This window comes from Rhinolophus hipposideros, assembly GCF_964194185.1.
Source record: "Rhinolophus hipposideros genome assembly, chromosome: 11".
NCBI lineage: Eukaryota > Metazoa > Chordata > Mammalia > Chiroptera > Rhinolophidae > Rhinolophus > Rhinolophus hipposideros.
The window spans coordinates 62,610,957-62,629,626 of record NC_138057.1 but is presented as its reverse complement, the minus strand read 5'-3'; the positions used below and the strand labels follow the sequence as shown (position 1 = coordinate 62,629,626).

Genomic DNA, 18,670 nt, shown 5'->3' with positions numbered 1-18,670 from the left:
ATAGACAACCATATTCTCACTGTAACCTCACATGGTGGAAGGGGCAAAGGAACTGTCTCTGGCTGCTTTAAGAGTCCCATTCATCTGGGCTCTGCCCTCATGACCTAATCACCTCCCAAAGGACCTACTTGCTAATACCATAGCCTCGGGGTTAGATTTCAACCTATGAATTTTGGGGGACACAAACATTCAGACCATAGCACTATCTTTAACTATCTCTCATTTATAGGTGAAGACATCAGGACCCAAGGTTAAGTTACTTCCCGTAGATGATACAAGTTAGCCTGAGAAGTGGAAGGAGATTCCCAGTCCCATTCCACCTTGCTGACCCATTGGAGCCTTCCTTGAAAACTAACCTTTTCTTTAGTGTGAACACACAGTGATTGCCCCTTAACTTAAACACTTTAAACATGCTTTGGCCTTTTCACGCCAACAGAGCTTCACTGTCTTTGTGCCTTGATAACAATTTCCAGACTGAATCAGTGATGAATTAAGCAATTTTCGAATGGTTTATTTTTATGAAACAATGATTAAATTCCAGAGTTTGGCCTTGGATTTCAAAAATTGAATGTTTTTATTTTACCCCCATTCGTATATTTTTCCTTGCCGGAACAATGCGTTTCTGCCTCCATTTCAACTCTGGAAGTGTGAAAAGTCATTTTGAAATAGTTTATTTTACAGCTAAGAATGTAAACAGAGATGTAGTAGATACAAAAATCAAGTGAGAGGAAAACACTATTTGAACAGGGACCACACATCAGTACCAAAGACTAGGGTAGGAAAGGTCAGGCTTACGGGGCTAAAGAAAACATGGACCCGAGGAGAGCACTCTCAGCTCCTGAAAACTTGGGGGCTTACTAGAACATGTAGAAGTTACACTAAGAAGTATTTCAGGGTCAACAGTGTCTGCGTCAGACTTTTCAACATTTTAATATGAATCAACTTAGTAGAAAGCAACATGAGTAAGGAATGCCTTCTAGAAGTTGGCAATTGCATTGCAAACATTTTTGTGTAAAAGAAGGTAACAACGTCTAGCAAGGACTAATCTTCAGAATGTTTTGTCAAAATGCACAGATAAGTGGAATTTACCTGAATGCTTGCATGTTCGCATGGCCCATTTCTCTCTTTCTGTATCTTTTCTTTATCTCCTTCACTTTCTCTCTTCTAATTTCTCATTCACTTCCCCCAGACTCTCTGCTTTGTTAGTTTTGATGCTCCTGGTGCACCTGGTTTATTTGTATGACTGTTCACAAGGCACACTGCACTAAATTCAATCAATTGAGACCTCATTCATACCTAATGAAAACACGTGCCTTTCTATTGAGGGCTTGGGCTGCAAGCCTAACCTGCAAGCTCTCCCAGGTGAAAGCCTTTTTAGGACAGGTTCCTGCTGGCGCCAGCCAGAGATCACACACAACCCACAAAAGCCCATTCCCACCTTTTTATCATTGTTTCTGTTTTTCAAAGGAAGAAGACCTTTATGGCTTCTAGTGCTATCTTTATATGATGACTCACCTGCCTTTTTGCCCTGTACTTTCCTGTTTCAATCAGTCCTGCATCTCCAACTGTTTCTGCTGCTTCTTCAAATGGTGTCTGGGATACAGCCTGTTCTCTACCTCACACACATTCCTGGCACAAACGAAGGCAATTCCATGGCTGTTACCGGAGTCTCCTCTGAGCTACTCAGATCCTGGATCTTCCACTGGCATCATGGGCCTAGCAACCTCCTGGACCCTGGCCAGAGTGACCAAGCAGACAGGACATGAGCTGTATCACGTCCCTTCTGGGCCAGGCCCAGAACCAAACAGGCTACCCTGGCAGGGCTCTTAGAGTGTTGGGAGAAATCCAGGAGTCCAAGAGCCTCAAAGCATACAATATATAGATGATATATTATAGAACTATACACTTGAAACCTATATAATTTTACTAAGCAATGTCACCCAAATAAATTTAATTATAATTAATTAATAAATTAACTATTAAAAAGCTTTTGTCTTCATCAACACCCCTTCTCTAGCCACCAGCTTCTTTCACCATTACCTGCCATGCTTTCCAGGTCCCCACTGGGACAAGAGTCCGGACTCTATCCGAACTCTTGGCAACCCTCTGTCTTTCAGAACCAGGCCTACCACAATGGATCTCATCAGATTTTATTACCAACTTAAACCAAGGCCAAGTTTGTCCTGTAACTTTGAATACTAGATATTAGACAACCAGACATCCCATTAAGAACCAGTCCTTCAGTCAAGCCAGCTCTGCCAGCCTCACTTCACATAACCTCATCCTTCTTCCCTTCCCCAGCATATGGCTAGGATACCAGCACACCTGGTGGCTGAACCTGTCCACATCGGCCAACTCATTTTCTAGATATACATGCATGGGGCCATCTGTCTTATTCTCTACTTTGCAGAGACCATTGGTTATGCTTACCTTTCCAAATTGTTTCTGTTTTCCAATGGGAGAACAGAGTTTGCTGGGGCAATGGACACTACTTTGACCTTCTTGGCTACCACTAAAAACATGCTCCTTCCCCCTGGCTCTGACCTTCACTCATGACCTGGTTTTCTCTTTGGAGGGAAGAAGGGGGTCATCTCGGGTTCCTGCCAGCCTACTTGCCAGATTTTGCAAATAAAAACGCAGAATGTCCCAAATATGTGAGACATACTTATACTAAAAAATTATTTATCATTTATAGAAAATTCAAATGTTACTGGGCATCTTGCATTTTACCTGGCAACCCCTCTGATACCCTAACAAGTGGGATCCAGACAGCAAATAACCAAAGTATACTCATTAGGTCTTGACATAGAACTCATATGTCCAGTTGGGGTTGAACGGATAATAGGAATCACACACAGTCATTCTCTGCCTCACGTGTTTTTGGTCCTCGATAACATTATAAATATAAAAAGACATAGTAAATATTAAGACTTTCTTGGGCGTGATGTTACAGAGGGAAAAGACTTCTGACAAGCAGAGCTATCACAATAAAAACATTTCCATTTTTGCATTTTTTTACACAATTCTCACTCGTAGAATTACATCATGGAACAGTTTGGGCTTATTTAACATCTTACTTCTGCCTTGGCTGACATAAGAATCGCTCACATCGGAAAATATTCAGACAGTTCCGTGATTTCCCAGCTGCAGATAATAAAATGTTCTAGTCATTCCAGTCAACCTGGCAGAAAAGGCCAGGCTCAGTGGCATCTGAAAAACAGAAACCACATGGGCACCATAGATGTGGTAAGAAATAAAGAAGAGTGCGTCTGCTTAAGAAAGTTGTTTAAACATGGCCTTGTGGGGTTTGTTATTCTAAGGAGCACTGGCCTTGCACCTTAGAGTGACACACAGTGATATCATTCTCGGGACATTTCTGGTCTTCTGAGCAAGGGGACAGAAGTAGAGGAAGAGGTGCACTGCACTCCGGGAACTTACATTCTGGTTGATTCATTAGAACGCACATCTACTCGGGAGGGGCTGGGAGGACACCATGCCCCATTACTCATATGTCCATGGGAGAGAGAGAGGTCATATTCTGGTCTCCCCATGAAGACATAGTAGTGAAGGATCATTTCAGTTTCCCAAGCCCTGCTTGCTACACTGACTTGTCTGCCTGCTTGGTAAGATTGAACTGGTCTGGCCTCCTTCTTTTGGACCTGCCAGAACTCAAACAAGGCCTGGGTTCTTGCTCTGCTCATGTCCCCTGTGATAACTGCATCAGACTCCAGAGTCCATATTTGGAGGAATGAGTAGGAAACCAGAGCTGCCTCCTCTAAGCCAGTATCCCCAAACCTTTGATTTCCTACACAGAGCATTTAGTATTATATTTAGCTTCTTATGCCTTTTCACGTTTGATTCAGGATGCCAGTGAGATTCGAGCCCCCACCCTAATGAAATCTGCAACCTCATTAAAACAAGCGTTCTGAACTCTGAGCACACCTTACAATACACTCATATGACAGCGATAAGATCTTACAAAATATGAAGGCAGAACAGCTATCATCCCACAGAGGGTTTAAGGATTAAGTTGGTCCAAAGGTAATTGCGGTTTGGGCAATTATTTTTAACCTTTTAAACTGCAATAAGTTTTGCGCCAACCTAATACTCGGGGAGGTGAATTCCTTATCTGGGAGTAACATTAGGAAAGTCTTTCTGAAGGGGATATATTTTTAACCAAATAAAACTGGACATAATGGGCATGGGCTAAGGAAGGGGCATTTCTGAAGAAAAAACAAGGCACAGACAAAGGCAGGCACTGAGTTGGGTTACCTTTAGCAAAAGGAATGGAAAGTAGAGTCGTTGGCTTGGAATGAAAGACTGATGAGTAGAAGTAGTGTGAGTGAGAATGTGGTCCTGGGAATAGGGACAGCCATGAGCTGGTTGTATGGGATGACTGCCCAGCCCTCCTAGCCCCACTTAGCCTCCATCTCCTGGCATCAAACCTGTCCCCGGGCCGGGATAAGTAAAGGATAATTCAGCACTAAGTCACTTGTGTTCCAATCTGTCATTTTGCTTCCCTATTACTGCTTATGGTACGTCCCAAAGTCTAAAACACCTTCTTGACTGGACCACTTCTGCACATTTCCAAAATCTTTCATTTTTAATATTCTCATCTGGAAAGCAGGCTTGTGTCACAGGGTTGATGTAAATATTAGAACTCATATAAAGAAAAATATCCTAATACACCACCTGGAACCTACAACATTTTCAACAAATACCAGGGTTTTTTTTCTTTTCTTTTTTAAAAATTGTGTACATCCGTGGAAACAGCACAGACTTAGATGCACTAAACTTTGGATGCCGTCATAGACATGTTTCCCCACGAAGCAGATGCCAAGATGAAGCTCTGGGTGCATGAAATTTATTGGGGTGTTCATGGAGAAGCGAGACGTGTGGGGAGGTGGAAAGGGAACTGTGATGCAGTCACAGCGCAGGCAGCTAGTCCCATCGGGAGCTCAAGGGCTTTTCTGAAATATTCTACTTCAAGGCCAGAAGACAGGGCTCTTACCCCCTGTCACGCACCAGTCATTGGGTGTGGGCTGACCCTGGCAGATGGTTGTCTTCAGGTGAGAGCGATTCCTGAGAGGGGCTCACCTGAGCGCTGCCAGCCACCAACACTCCCAGCACTGGGTGGGGGAATGAGAGCCCCGGCCTGAGCAGGCCCCCTCTGGCATCCATTACAAGGGCTCAATAAATGGTCATCATTTTCCTTGTTAATGGATATTAACAGATCAGCATATTCATTCGATTGGCTAGTGGCTGACCTTCATCCTGGTCCTTGTCCTGACCTAATGGGCACATGTCACATCCAGGTCTTTGGTCCATTTGGATGGTTGGGAACAGACATTTATAGATTCTCAAGCAAGAGGAATGGGATGGGATTGACAGTACTATGTTATTTTAACAGACGTTGGTGGATGAACTTAGAATGGGGGAGAAATGAAAGATAAAAAGGGGCTATCAGAGTAGCACAGACTTGGGATGATGAGAGCTCCTAGTCTGTAGCAGTAGTTGTACAAATTGAGCAAGCCTGAGATTCTAGAGAGAGGAAGGGGACGGTGAGGGAACAGCAGAATATAGTAATAAACTGAAGGTAGTAAATTAAGGAGGAATAGGATCACAGTATCCTCTAGGATGAGCCCGAGGACCTCAGAAGTTGGCAGCTGGTAGTCACAGGGCAGCAGTACCATTTAGGGGGAAATGTGACTAATACGGCTTTTGACATGAAATACCCTCCAGGCAAATGGAGATATAGTAATGAATAAACAGACTGGTGATCTGCCCAGCTAATGAGATTTTGTTTTAATTGGTAAGATTTTTTTTTTTGGAGTAATTTTAGGCTTACAGAAAAATTGAGAAGACAGTATGGAGACTTTTCCATGGAGCCCCTCACTTATCCACCCTCCCCAGGTTCCCCTATAATAATCTTGCATTAGTGGGCTACATTTGTTATAACTGACAAACCAATATTGACACTTATTAACAAAGTCCATAGCTTCCATTAGGATTCACTCTTTGTGTTGTACATCCTATTAGGTTTCTACAAATGCATAATGGTGCATATCTACCATTATAATATCACACAGAATAGCTTCATTGCCCTAAAAATACCCTGTGCTCCAGCCATTCATCCCTCCCTCCCCCTGAATCCTTGAGAAGCACTGATCTTTTCACCGTCCCCATAGTTTTGCCTTTTCCAATATGTCATATAGTTGGAATCATACAGCATGTAGCCTTTCAGGTGGTTTGCAAATGAAATTTTGAACCAGATTTTTATTTGTTTGGAAACTCACTTGATTTTAAACAAGATAACAATGAGCTTTCTTCAGTACTTGATTCATCTTTATTCTTAAAGAAACTTATTGTTAAAGCAAACTTTCCCTCACTGTCATACAAGCAAAAATAGTATCACCTACCATAATAGAAGAAAACTGCAATCTATCGCTTAAATAGATTGGTTTAAATTTGAATAATTCATATGCTATCTAAAAATAATCTTTTTCACCACCTGTCAATGCCAACACTTTAGGAAGCACTGATTTAGCTGTTTTCCAGGACCCCCTCTTATCCCCAGTCTCCACTTTTAACTCCATTCCTTTGATCTGCAGTTTAGTGGCTGGGAAAAGAGAAGACCAAAGGAAAATAGATGTGCTCTCTTCAAGTGTTTGAAGAGCTGCCAAGTAGAAGAGGGCAACATTTAATAAATGCCCATGATGTGTGAAGGACTGTGACGGGTGGTTAAAAGATCTTATTTGGTTCAAACCCCACAACAGCCCAGGTAATTGGGGTTTTTTGAATCATCGTCTAAGAGATCAGGAAGCCCAGGTTCTAAGGGATTCTTCACCGATCAGCTAATTAAGTAAAGGAGCAGTGTCAAACGCAGCATCTCTACCCACTTTTCTAGACCACGCAGTCGTCATGAAGAGATTTATTCTTTATTGCTTTCAAAAGCAGAACCAGGGCAAAATGTCACATAAGCATATTTCAGCTCAACAGAAGAATGTCCCTTGCGCTACTGTGGCCTTGCAACAGAAATAGGCGGCCTTGGTTAGTGGTGAGCTTCCTTCCCCTCAGTGTGCAGGGACTACCTCGGACCACCTAGAGGGAAAGCCACAAAGGGCACGTCTCACTGAATGGGAGGTGGGCGTGGGAGCTCCAAGACCCTCTGGGGTAAACATTTCGTAATTCTAATTCTCCGTAGCTCCTTGTGCTAACACATAAACTTCCAAAGAAGGTGCTGACTTGTTTGAATGTCAGCAGGGCATTAAATACCACTTTGGGACACTTCGATCTTTCTGCGAACCATATTCTTTCTGTAGCCTTTATTAGGGGGTCACATGAAAAGACATAAAGCATCAAAACAATTGTTTCCAGATGGACCTGACTAGCTGGATTATTTGAAAAACATGTCACTGAAAGGCTGACAAGCTTCTGGAGACCAGGAAAACTTATTCCATAAGTCTATCAATACCACCTTGGATGGAGATGAAACGGCCTCCCTGCGAAGAAGTTTGTTGAGACGTGACTTGGGCATCAGCTTGCGGTTTAGCAAAAGGCTCTGAGATTAATCTTCTCTTTTGTCGGTAGATTTTGGCACCAATGCTGGGATAACACATGGATAATGTTTTAGCTAATCCTTTAGCATCTTTATTTAACTACCCTTTAAGCAATGAACTTCTGCCTAAAAGTTCCCGGTAATGCTGAGATGGTTCATAAAAACACAGGAATTCTTGTATTACCCTTGCTTCATGGCATGACCCTTTCATAGTTCCAATGTGTATGCATCTGTCAGTTCAGAAGGCAGAACCTAGCCCTTTAGAACCTACTTCTTAAGTGAATTGCTCCCACAGGCACAACCCTCTCAAGCAGCCCCACGACAGGCACATATCACAGAGACAGCTCAATAGGTCACCATTCATTTGGAATGAATAAATATATATATAAAGATAAGAAAAACCATGATTTTGCTATGTTCTGCTCTAGATGAACTGACCAGATCCCAGTTACTGGATAGCCTAAGGCCATCTCACTAAGAGGCCTGATGAATCCAACAGAAATCTGCTCAGATCTCCCAGGAATTGACCTGGGGAGAAAAAAGCCAAAGTACACTTAGATCGCAACTTAGTCCCTTGGCTCCACCATAGGTGAAGCATAAGCTTTCATAAGGCAGCTTTCAAGGAGGCACAGGGTGCAGCCATCACTTTCTCCTACTTGTCCCTGGTCTCAGAGCATTGCAATAGTGGGCACCTGAGCACCTCTATAACCAGGGCACTCAGGAGCCACCTTGGGGGCCTCACAATTCCCCACCTCAGTCACACAAACCACCTTGTAATGACACACAGGAATAGGTTTGTAAGAATAGATTTTGACTCCTTTTATCTGTCAAATATCTATAACACAACACAAAAAATATAATCAAAGGAAACATGTATATGTTGTACATATCTTATTGCTTGATCTTTGAAGACTCTTCAGTACCTCTCTCACATACATGATTCACAAGTTTTATACACCATCAAAATCCTCTTCCTAGTGCATATTAGTGTTGTCTTTCAACAGAAGATGTGGAATGTCCCTGTGCTTCAGAATGGCCAGACCCCACTTGGTGGGAAAATGTGAATCTGTTCTCCTCTAACCCAAGGCTCACGGACCACCATCTTTTGCCTTCTTTCAAATTTATTTTTATGGAAACAAATTCATTCCCTCTTGCTTGGCAAAGACAACAGCATCCCCAAAATATGGGCATACTGGAATAAATAATCCATTTCTCACTTGAATTCCTATTGAGATCAACACGGCAATTAAAATGCTTGTGTCGATCGTGGAAATTGTTTTAAATCGGTTTTGAATGTACATGTACAATAAATATGCAGAATAGATTTCAAATTGTGTCCATGCTGGGGAAATAGCATTTACCAACGGCCGTTCTTGCGTGAACCCTTCTCTCTTGCCTCCGGCTTCCTGCGGTCCTTTCATTTCATTCTCCCTGCAAGGCCCAAGGTACCAAGGGCAGATACCATTGGCTGTCATTTCAAGAGGCTCCCACATTCCTCAGCTGCACAAAGCCGTCACAAAGATCCAAGCAGCCTTTTTGCTCCTGCAATACTGATACCACTGACCCAAGGTGGGAAGAGGAAAGCGAATAAACACCTGTTGAGGAAGGATGGGACCCCAAGCACTGCTCATGGCCATCCAATCCTGACAGCCATCCAGTGAGGTGAGAGGAACAATAAGTCCCAGCAGGTGATCAATAAATGCGATTTCCCTCCTCATTTCCCTTTGTGGATGAGAAAATAATGCTCAAAGTCATCTTCATGTGTGACAGTGTTAGAATCCTGGCTTCTATCGGCCTCCAGAATTCATTCTTTTCCCACTGCCACATGCCAACTACCTTTACACTTTGTGTGGATTGGGGCTCCATCAGTGCCTTAGTGAATGTTATTGCCATTTATGCCTGTGCCAAGCTCAAAGAAACCAGGCTCAGGGATAGGAAGGGGTTCAAGGCCAGCCTGCACTCTGCCCAGGAATTTGATCCCCTTCCCACAGTGTGTAGTCGTTTCCTGGGGCTGCTGTAGCAAATTACTGCAAACTGGGTAACTTCAAGCAACAAAAATATATTCTCTCATCGTTCCACAGGCCAGGAGCAGTCTGAGATCAAGCTGTCAGCAGGGATGATTCCTTCTGGAGGCTGTGAGGGAAAATCCCTTCACGCCTCTCTCCTAGCCTCCAGCGGCTGCAGGCAGTGCTTGGCATTCCCTGGCTTGTAGTAGCATTATTCCAATCTATTTTTCTATCATCATATGGCCTTCTCTCTCTGTCACCTCCGTTTCTCATAGGGATGCCTGTCGTTGGATTCAGGGCCTATCTGGTAAAGTCAGGATACTTTCATTTCAAAAATCTTTAATTTTATTATTACCAAGAACCTTAGTCTAAATAAAGTCACATTTGCAGGTACTGATGGTAAAGACTTGGATATATCTTGTGGGAGAGGGGGTCGTCCATTCAATCCACTACAGGTTGTATCCATCTGGAGGAAGAGCAGTTTTTTTCTAATAGTTCCACCCAAAGGGGGTGTGTTTTTCTATTTACCACAAAGGTACCTATGGACTAATGGACATCTTGGCCGCCTGGTGTGTTCCCACAGCTGTCCATCAGTCTAAGATGTGGACCCATTATTTCTATCCAAGGTTATTAGAGCCTTTAACTCATGATTGGGCATCAGCCTCTGATACCTCTCTGAGGAGTAGAGACTGGTGAAGTCAGCACGTAGTCAGGGTCCAAAATTAGAGTTGCCTACAGAGTCATACGGTAGATAGACAGACAGGCCCTGAGGGCACAGTCTCTACCTGACAGGAGGCTGTGAGGGATGGTACTGATGGAAAGCCTTGGCCTTAATAACAGGCAGTGGCTCAGGTGAGCAAGCAGCATTCAGGAGAATCACTCAATGGGCTCAAAGCTCATAGCAACAAGAATAGAGTGAGCAATTTGGGGATGGGCATAGGGAAAGAAGGGGCAGGAGTCAGTCATGCAGGTGCTAGGCTGGGTCTTTTTATGGGGGAATTTGACCAGATACTCTCACAGAAGATCACATTCAGGGTCCAAAGTTAGGGTGAGATAGCAATAAAAGGACATATTGTAAGTGTCGCAGAAGGTGGGCCGTAGACCCTTCAATCCCTCTTGCTAATGGTCAGGGTCTATTTGAAGCCCCAATCGCCCCCCAGAAGGAAGAGGAGTAGAGCAAGGCAGGAGTCAGGCAGGGCCTCTCTGCCTCGTCCCTTGACAGGATCAAGTACCCACTGCCGATGGCCCTGACCCTCCTGGTCAACCCTCCCCAGTTGCCTTTGGTTTCCAGGTCCATCCTTGGCAAGTGCAATCCAGTCCTCTGCGCTCTCCTGCTCAGCCTCCTTGATTCATTTTGGTTTGTGCCATCCTAGACCTTGCCAAGTTTAAGCTTGAACTACCCAGTGCTGGCAAGGGGAGAGGCAAAGGAGAACTTACAAAGTGTATAAGCTTTCCTTGGAGGATTTCCAGGGCCACTAAAGCAGGAAGCAGGCAGAACCTCATGGTGATTTTATTTTGGGACTTCTTGCCACCAATGTAAGTGAGTAAGAATAGACATTCAAAGACTTTCTAAGAATGTTCATATGTAAAAAGCCTTGCCCGGATTGATTTCAGAAAGCAAACCTAGATTCCATTCCAGGAATTGTATAGCCTTGCAAGTTCTTCAGCTTCTAAATAAAAATCCCTGGGACTCTAATAATAAAATCTTGATGGCATACAACTTTACAGTGTTTATATTTAGCAAACATTTTCCACTCCAATATGATTTCTTGCCAAGAATATCACATTCCAACAGATTTTTGTCATATGAAGCTTGATGCTTATTTTATTGTTCCCCAAATTATCATTGCCATAGAATTTGGGATTTATAATGGAGGAGTGAATTAAATATTTTGTCTTCAGTGTCTGTCTCCAGATAAAAAAAAGATTCATTGAGGGCCCTACTGTCTGCAGTAAATTGAGCCAGACTAAGAGAAAACAGGGCTGGCCCCTGTGGCACGTGATGGGCTTGTTTAGAATTAGTGAGAAGTACAGCCAGAGACGAAGGAGGTATCAGATATCAGCAGTAAATGCCTTTCTGAGGTCTGATCAGTTAGACAATAGGAGTAGGTACAGACTTTTATACAGAGGAACCAACAATAATTTGGTGAAGAAATTGGCAATGATGCCAATAAAGAAGGCAGAGACTAGAAGGAGGAAGAAGACAGGACTTTCATTCATTGGAGGATGGGCAAGATGCGGTAGCAGTGAAAATGGAGATGGGGCCAAACAGATCTAAAGGGAAGGACAGTGGGTTTGAACCTACAAGTTATTCATTCCAATGAGCTTGTTTCCTCATTTGTGCCGGGGGAACTAATAGTATCTATGTCACTAAGTTATTATGAGGCATAAATGAGATAATAGATGGCACAAAGTAGTCACTGAATAAATAAATACCCACAGAATCCAAAGGATGAATCCCAGAGACCCTTTGGGATGAAAATCATCCTTCCTTGCTGACTGTATCAAATAGGATTCTTAGCAGAGAAACAGATCATGCAAGGAAAGGAATTGATTGGAAGGATATTCATCGGCTCATACAATTGCTAAGGAGGTTGGAAAACCAGGTTTTGAAAACAGGCAGGACCAGAAGACGAAGCAGTATTTATTTGATCACAGCCAAAATCAAGCCAAAAATCACTCCAGTGAGATCAGCCCTGCTGCTGGGCACACAGACCACGCCTTGCACTGCTTCCACTGCCTGGCACTGAATACAGACACCGTCTCTGAAAAAACAATTGGTCGTTGCTGCTGTTCCCTCCGTCTATCAGAATGGACTCCCCACTGTCTCTGCTTCTTTGCATCTGCTCCTTCTGCCTGACTCCAAGTTTGGGGCAGGTTGGCCAAGCCTAGGTGGGTGCCTCGGACTTTTGATAAGCAAGTATCTAGTGTTTTCCATTCCTATACGGAGAGGTGGCTGAGACACCCCACCAAACCTCATAAAGGATGGGTTTCCTCCAACTTGGAAATGGATTCAAATGCTAGGAAGCCAGAAAAATGACAAATGTCTGTTACTACCACGTGGAAACAGAAGGTAAAGCTTATTCCTTCTAAAGTATAAAGCCAAAGGCAAGGGAAATTGTGGTTCTATTTTCAAAGGTTAGAGAAAATAAACTGATTTTTTTTTTACAACTTTATTGAGATGTAATTTTTAAACCATAAATTTCACCCATTTAAAGTGTGCAATTCAATGTTTTTAAATCATATTTACAGGGTTATGCAACCATCACCATAATCTGAATTTAGAATATTTTCGTTACTCCAAAAGAAAACCTCATATATTTTAGTAGTCACTTTCCACCACACCTTACACTCAGCTCTAGGGACCCAATAATCTACTTGCTGTCTCTCTGGATTTGCCTATTCTGGAAATTTCACATAAATGGGACCATACAGTATGTAGGCTTTTGTGATTTGCTTCTTTCACATAGCGGATAGCATGCGGAACATGCTATCATTCTTTTTCTGGCTGAATAATATTTCATTATATGGATATCACATTTTAATTGTCTGTTCCTCAATTGATTGACATTTGGGGTAGTTTCTACTTTTCAGCTGTTATAAATAATGTTGCTATAAACATTGGTGGGCAAGTTTTTGTGTGGACATATTTTTGCATTTCTCCCAGATAGATAGATATCTAGGAATAGAATTGTTAGGCCAATGGTCAATTTGAGGAAATGCCAAACTGTTCTCCAAAGGGGCTGCACCATTGTATGTTCCCACCAGTAACAGCTATCGGAATATTCCAGTTTCTTTTCACATCCTCACCAATACTCATTATTGTATTTCTGTATTTCTGATTAGCACCACCCTAATGGCATGAAGTAAAAAACAGATTTGCAAGTTCAATAGTTTGCATGGATATCCAAGAAAAAAAAACTTATCCGGATACAATCCGCCATCATTATCATTATCAGGAGCCAAGATGGTGGAGTAAAATAATGTGAAATTATTTTTTCCTTCAAAATTTCAATAAGCCTTTTTTTTTTTATTCTTAATTACATCTTGGACAGATTTCATAGCTTTCCTGACATTTTCTGGAAAGTTACTAAAGTCTGAGCAAGTTAAACATTTCAATCTCAGATGTGATTTAAATGTATCTCCCCACCTTGCTCTTCTTTGGCCCCTTGCTGGAGAGATTCGAAGCGAGGAGAATAAACATGGTTTATTCCTTCACTCCTCCTCTCCTCCCCCACTGGGGCTGGGGCCAGGGCAGAAAGATTGGGGAATTATAAAGATACTTCCCTTGTTCTTAATAACTGGATTTAGTCCCATTGTCCTATGGAATAGGTACAGAAAGTTTAAATAATTCAACTAGTTCAAGTAATTTAACCAAAGGGATATAGTACGTCCGTGGCAGAGCCAAGATTCAAACCCAGGTAGTCTGGCTCCAAAAATGTGTGTCCTTAACCAGTAGGCTATATTTGGAAAAGGATAAACAGCACCTTAACTGGCCAGTTTGGTCTTCTCCTGGTAAGTCATGGGAGATTTCTGCCTACAACTATTGTTGGCTCATCTCAGAATGTGGGCCATTCAGAAACCTTCTGTCCCACTCAACATCCTGAAGCTCTCAGAGTGAATACGTACCAAAATGTTAAGAAGTAAACCATGGAATATAACACAGGAAAAAGGGGAGGACACAAGCGACACAGTAATGGATGGTGTAACATAATTCACAAGAGGACAGCACTTCCAGAAATGTGCTCAAGAGTATCAAAGTTTGTGGTAGATTGGAGGAGGGGAGTGTCACTTTGTGAAGAGTGTAAATGTCTAACTATTGCATTGTTTTGTACACCTAAAACTAATAATAGTAATAATTTTTTTTAAAAAAAATGTATCAAAGTTTGCCTGATGAAAGCCAAGGAAAATGGTAGAGAAGGTGGGGATAATTGTGGGAAGGAGGAACCTGAGAGATAATGCAAGAATACATGTTTGCATATACATTTTGGAAAAGGTGATTAAGTGGAAATAGAAAGTGATATGTGGAATTTAATATCAAGTAGCTAAAGGCGCATATACAAAGGGCACTTGATTTTCCAAGTAAAGGAGCAATGAGGTTGTTCACTCATTTTAAGGGCGATTGCCCACAGTCACAGATGGCATTCCCAAAGCCCCGTCTTCATGAACTAAGTGCTTTTCAGAATTTATCTTTTAGGCTCACAAATGTTCAAAGGTTAAGTTCTATTTATTATTACCTTCATTTTCCAGATGCAGTTAAGAAACGTGGCACAGGCCCTACAGCTGGTGAGGGCTGAGCTGTAGATACCCACACTCATGTTCTCACACAGTTTGCTATCTTGACTCAGCAGGTAGGACTGGGGTGGGGATGGTGGGCTGAGGAGAGAAGAATAGTTTAATACAGTCCTTTTGAAGAGCTGCTATGGAGAAATGGAGAGAAGACTTGTCAAGTACTGGTGAGACCCAAGTTGAAGTGAAGGTTAGCTCATGGAGAACAAGGGCTTAATGGCTACAGATTATCTCTGATGCTTTGGGGCAGAAGAGCAGGAATGGGGAAAGTAGACGGTGGCTTTGGAGAGGTGGATTTGGAGATTGTTACAAGTGTGAAGAGACTCCTGGATGAGAGGCCTAAGTGATGGAAAAGGCGGCCCTGAAACAGTGACCAGGTTTACCCAGTGGGTCCCCACAAAGCTCCCCATGATCTTGTTGGCTTCCCTAAAGATGACTTTTGGCGTGTCCATGCATTTCAATGTTGTGAGGACAGAGACGTTTTTCATCAGATATTCCATTCTGCAATATCCTCTCTCTGAAACTTTCTCCTTGCCTTGAGGCACCAAGGATAACATTTTACTACTTTTCCCCATTTGATTAGACCATGTCAATAATTTACATATTTATGTGAGTGAATTCAGTTGTGGCTCATCTAATGTCAGTCATTTACATATCATGTACAGAGAGGTCATTCAGAACCAGGGGCTGGGTAAGCCATGGCTGTATGGGCTAAAAAGTGGGGAAACTTGGAAGAAGCATGAATCTGAGGGCTTCGCAGTCATGGTCTCGAACCTGCCACGTCTGAGCACTAGTCCTCCTGTCCAAGTGGTGATTTCCTCCCTGAGACTCTCCCTGGGAAAGACATCTTCTGGTCTTCTTTCAGCCCCTGGGCACTTGCTTTTTCTGCCCTAAGTTCCATCTCCCTAAGACTCCCAGCACTTGGAAGGCATCTAGCTATTCTCTCAGAGTTGGTTGCTTACCACTGTCCCAAGGCTGGAAAGGCTCCACAGAGTGAGGTCCAAGACACACAAGGGCCTGCCAACGAACTTTCCAGAACTGACCCAGATAGACTGAAGCAGGTTCTTTCCATAATGGTCTGGACTACATAAGACCCCTGAAATTTTGTATGATCCTCAGTTGGGGGTGTGAAGAGTGCTCACAAAACACACTGAGATTGAATTTCCCTTACTCATGAGTGTAGAGGCTCAGAGCAGATTAATATAATGTTACAAAATAAAAGAATACGAATTTTCTGGTGTCCAAGGATTGCATAGTTAAATTTGTATCCTTCATAATTAATTAATTCAAATATTCTCAAGCTATCATCCAGGTAAAGAATATTTTATATTTACCTCGCAACTGTGATGAAAGATCTTTATTGTGTACCTCCCTGAACCATTTATGAATATTAAATTTCTATATTTAGGATTTCTGTTCTATGAAACACAAACGCACTGCCGTCCTCCACACTAACACCATTCTCCTTTCTTTTAGATAATGATGTATTTCTTATGTGAATAAATAAGCAAATTATTCCCAGTGATTCTTTGTCATAAAATTCATGATTTATCCAATTCCTACTTTTTTGATATAGAACAAAGGTGTTGTTTTGAAAAAAGTACATGTGAACTTTTCCAAAAATTTTGCCATTACAAAATGCCATTTAAGGACATTTTGCAAAACAAAATGGAATTATCAGAAAAACATATTGCCTGAAACACAATGGCTATGCAATACAAGTGTTTTCAATGAATGAGAATACTCTGTGATCTTATACATAGAAAACAGTAAGATTTTTTTTCTCTTAAGTCACAACACACGTACCTAAAACTGTTCCTGCCAGATAAAACCTGAAAAATATTTTTGTGATGTTATATAATGCTGAATAAAGTTTTTACTGGCAATACTGACCTGAGTATCCACAACATTGCAAAAGCAATCTAAAAATTATTAATATATATACATTTGAATTTCTAAATTGAATTTCTAAATTCAATCAAATGAAAAATGTTTTTAAGAAATGATTTTTTAAAAGTTTCATTATCATGTCCAGAGATTTATTTTATAGTCATAAAAGGTTGTAGAATGTTCTGTTGTCTCCAACTATAATTTTTATATCGCCATCTTATGTGACCTCATAAAATTTAATACTTAATTAAAATCTTCTTTTAAGCATTCCCTCTCTCCCAGCTATAAAGACTTGCACTTCAGCCTGAATTTCCATGTCTACCATATGTGATATCCCTTACTTTGTTTTTCTTACAATTCCAGTCACATTATTAACTTAAGATATTTTTGCCAGCCATGCTCACGTTCTGATTCTCCAATGGAAGGATTATTTTATCTGGTGTTAAATTGCACAGACTGAAAACATGAGATGGGGGTGGGGGTGGTTAGACAAAAAGGAAATAGGGATAGAATACATGTGCTTTCCCAGATGTTCTTTCCCCTGCACCTTTCAAAAAACCAGGTGTGATAGAGACATCCAGCAAAAATTTTCAAATACATATTTGAGGAAGATGAAGACTTCTAGAGTAAGTTCTTGGAAATAGCCTAAACTTTCCAATGAGACACTGGAGATGTAATTGTGAGCAAAGAGTTATATCCTCGAGGAATTTTGAGAGGCTGTGAGACAATTGTATTCAGAAGGACATCAGGAATACTTAAAAGGTTTGAACAAACAATCATTTAAAACACATTCATCTATAAATATCGAGATTAGGTGCAGAACAAATTGGGTGCTATTCATATCTCTTCCTTCCCATTCGATATAATCTTTAAATGTATTGTAAAAGTAATCTGTGTTCACAGTTGAGATTGGAAAACACAGAGAAAAACTAAAATGGAAATAAAAATCACTCTTATTCCATCACCTAGAAACAATCACTCATTGTTTTGACTTATTCCATTCTGTCTGTGTGCATTGAGTTCTTACTGTACTTTCCCGCTTTGTTCATTTAATAGTATTTTCCCATATCCTTATTCTTTGAAAATATGAATTTTAATGGTGGAATAATATTCCACCCTACCATTTCTCTAATAAATTTAAACGTCTACTTTGGAATAGATTGTTTGCAGTTTTTCATGGTTACAGATGATGCTACCATAACCATCTTTGTACAAAAATATCTTTATTTATATCTCTGATTAGTCCCTCAAGATAAAATTCTAAAAAGTGACATTACAGAGTCAAGTGGCATACGCTGGTTTCTGGCTTTTGATTTATATAGTCAAATTGTCTACCAAAAAAGGACCAGAAAGAAAGGTCCTTTTCCAATTTATACCACTAACAGCTGCATATGAGAACCTTTTCAACCTCATTCTTGCCTCATAAGGTCCTACAATGAAAATATCTTGCTAGTTTAATGGGAGGGGAGTGATATCTCATGGTTGATTTAATGTGCTCATGTTTGGTGAACTATCTGTTCATGTCTTTTGCTCATTTTTCTATTGAGCTGTTTGTTTCTGTTATTAATTTTTAAATGACCTACCATTTTTTTTGTCATACATGCCACCATCAAGCTGTCATCTTTAGATTTTCAATATTGCTTGTGCTATTTCTAGTGTACATAATTTTTTTAATTTTATGTACTCAACTAGTATGTGTATATATGCAACATATACATATAGTGTTAAATTATACACACACACATGCACACATACCCTGTTTCCCCGAAAATAAGACCTAGCCGGAAAATCAGCTGTAATGCATTTTTTGGAGCAAAAAGTTAATATAAGACTGGGTATTACATTATATTATATCATATTATATTATATTAATTATATTGTATTGTATTGTATTATATTATATTATATTATATTATATTATATTATA

The 18,670-nt window shown here is 41.1% G+C and overlaps 1 protein-coding gene across 6 annotated transcripts in view; it reads right to left on the bottom strand.

The window, feature by feature from the left end:
* Window positions 1–18,670, bottom strand: part of PALM2AKAP2 (PALM2 and AKAP2 fusion) — a 412,810-nt gene that overhangs the window by 364,638 nt on the left and 29,502 nt on the right. The gene's annotated exons all lie outside the window — the stretch shown is intronic.